The sequence below is a fragment of the Canis lupus genome, chromosome 25 (genome assembly GCF_011100685.1).
Source record: "Canis lupus familiaris isolate Mischka breed German Shepherd chromosome 25, alternate assembly UU_Cfam_GSD_1.0, whole genome shotgun sequence".
NCBI lineage: Eukaryota > Metazoa > Chordata > Mammalia > Carnivora > Canidae > Canis > Canis lupus.
This window is the reverse complement of record NC_049246.1, coordinates 45,854,916-45,857,960: the sequence shown is the minus strand read 5'-3', so window position 1 is coordinate 45,857,960 and position 3,045 is coordinate 45,854,916. Positions and strand designations below refer to the sequence as shown.

The following is a 3,045-nucleotide window of genomic DNA, read 5'->3' as shown; positions in this document are numbered from 1 at the left end:
CTGTCTTACTTTATGATTATTTCTTATACGATCCAGAATCCCTTTACCACAAACTGGTATTTAGATTCTCTCTCTTTGTATGTCGATAAGGTCAAGGAGGCAATAAGTAAAAATCAATTTGATTCGTAAAGAGGAAGTAGAGAAAGTTTTGACATTTCCCAGTACAAACACTAAAAACACATGCCCAGCATTGGAATGCATGAATGAACAGCACAAACAGTAATGTTAACAAAGAGAAAGAATCCAGTAAATCTCATTTCTCAGTGTCAACAAAATCTCGAACTATTCTGATTTACTGCTCTGAGCTCTAAGATTAATCTGATATTGAATTATTTTCATTTCCATGACTGGAGCCAGCTGGAGTTATGGCCTTTTTTTGTTTTATTATGGAAGTTTTAAGCATACCTCACACTTGGAAACTGTAAACGTCCAAGTGCCCAACTACTGCTTCAATTTCAACAATTACCATCATTTTCCTCATTTTGTCTAACGTTGCCCTACTTCCCAGTTTTTAATTTTTTTTAAAGTAGGCTTCACACCCAGTATGGAGCCCAACGCAGGGCTTGAAGTCATGACCTTGAGATCAAGAGCTGAGCTGAGCTCAAGAGTCAGATGCTTTACCACCTGAGCCACCCAGGTATCCCTAGTTTAAAAAATTTTTAAGGCAAATCTCAAACACCATGTTTTTTTTTTTAACATAAATATATCTCTAACAGATGACTTTTTTTTAGCATAACCACCATGCTATTATACCTTAAAAATTAACCATAATATTTAATATTATCTTAAATATATTCCATAATTAAATATTTCTAGTTTTCTCAAAAATTTCTTTTTCATTTCCAGAGTCTTCAAATCAGATTCCCCACAAGGTGTGCATGCTGCATTTGGTTGTTATGTTGGAGGCATTCTGAAGTATCACAGCTTTCTACCATTTGAAATGAGAGGTGTGTAAGGATATACAAGTATGTGCCTTGATTACTTAACTTATCAAGAATTCTAGAGAATACATCATAAGGCAATTTTCTTTTTCTTTTTTAAAGACTTTATTATTTATTTATGAGAGACACGGAGAGAGAGGCAGAGAGACAGGCAGAGGGAGAAGCAGGCTCCCTGTGGGGAACCCGATGTGGGACTCGATCCCAGGACCCTGGGATCATGACCTGAGCAGAAGGCAGATGCTCAACCACTGAGCCACCCGGGCACCCGACAGTTTTCCTTTCATTCTTAAGCAAGGGGAGGGCAAAAAATAACCCCCTTGACTCGCTTAGGGTCCCTGGCTGGGTCTGAAAATTAAGATGACAGAGATAGATCATCAGGAGAAAAGCACACACACTTATTTAATATAAGTTTTATATGACACGTGGAAATGAAAGCCCAAAGGAATGATTGAGCTCCAGTGTGCAGACCCCATGCTGGGTCTGAGGAAGAGTGGGCAGTCGTGAAAGAAGTGATGGGGTTGAGGAGGAGCTAAGTGTAGTACTCTGGATGAAGCAGCAAGGTTTGTTTGTTGAGATTCTTCTCAACATCGCTGTCTTGGGAGCTAGGGTGCTCCTCTCCTCCTGCACAGGAGGTGAACCTCATACAGAGAAGCTGTGATCTGCATCCGGGAAGAAGGGGAGAGAAGGTCAAAGTGACCTTCTTGCTTTTATTTTTTTCCCTCAAACTCCTTCAGCTTCAAATATCCATATGCCAAGGTGCCATATTTTGGGGTGGCTCATCTTGAGCCATTTTTTAAAATTAAAAAAACCCTTCACAATATTGCCAAAATTCATGCCCTATCTTTATTTTATATAACTGCAAACACAATGCACACTGAGTTTCACATTCTGCCAATGTGATACCAAACCAATTCTATCTTGCCAGTGTCTGTATAATTATCATTTGTAACAGGTGCACATTATTTCACTTTCTTGGCCACTATTCTATTGCTTTAGCATTTTTGTAGCATTTGCTCAAATCCATATGATGTATTGGAAGGGGAAATGCTAGCCAAGGCTGAAAATGTTTGGTGCCACCTGCCCCCGCCCCTTCCCCACCCTGCTTTTAACCCTGTGTTTGACACTACTTTTAGGTCTATGGAGGCAAAGAAGTAAAAGGCAGAGGTGGGCTGCAGGAGTAGAGAGGGGGTGGTGGTTTGCCTGGGATGAGTTTGAAAGCATTGTTTTTCTTCTCTCTTCTTGATTCACATAGGGCCAGCCTGAGAAGCCATGTGCTCACCTGAAATTAGTTATTTTACAGAAGAGATCCAAACTGCCAGTTCTGTATGTCCACTACAAGCCTGGAGTGTGCAGGCACCAAGTAGCAAGGATAGACCATGCCCTTCTGCATCAAATATTTGATGTCAAACTATGTGATATCCCATTTATCATTAATTAATCACCCTAGAATAATCTTGTGTCCAATGACTGGTCTTGCCAGGTACAATATGCAAGGAAAAACATCACCTCGTGCACTGTGGTAAACAATGTACTACACATAAAATGAAGTGGGATGTTGACAAGGCTCATAAGCTTTGTGGTGACGATTGTAAGCAATAATATTTACATGACATTATTTTTTTAGATTTTCTTTTTAAGTAGTCTCTATAATCAACATGAGGCTTGAACTTACAAACCCGAGATCAAGAGTCACATGCTCCACTGACTGGGCCAGCCAGGTGCCCCAATAAAAATAATTTTTATTGTTATCAAAAAAATTTTTTTTCTAAGAATGTTTTGTATAGACAGATGTTTTGGGCTGAAATTTCTCTTTAGGATTAATTTTTAGGAACAAGACTATTAGATCTCAAATGAGACATTTTTTAGAGAGAGAGAAAAGAGAGAGAGAGGGGGAGAGAGACATGTTTTTTTTTTCAAAAGAATGATGCTGGGATCCCTGGGTGGCGCAGCGGTTTGGCGCCTGCCTTTGGCCCAGGGCGCGATCCTGGAGACCCGGGATCGAATCCCACGTCGGGCTCCCAGTGCATGGAGCCTGCTTCTCCCTCTGCCTGTGTCTCTGCCTCTCTCTCTCTCTCTGTGACTATCATAAATAAATAAAAATTGA

General features: G+C 40.2%; 1 long non-coding RNA gene across 1 annotated transcript; it reads left to right on the top strand.

Annotated features, from left to right (window-relative positions):
* The first annotated feature begins 840 nt into the window (after positions 1–840).
* Positions 841–2,393, top strand: LOC119865861. Its single transcript, XR_005378284.1, has 2 exons — positions 841–947; positions 2,194–2,393. It is a non-coding gene; the product is annotated as an uncharacterized LOC119865861 (long non-coding RNA).
* Positions 2,394–3,045: the final 652 nt, after the last annotated feature.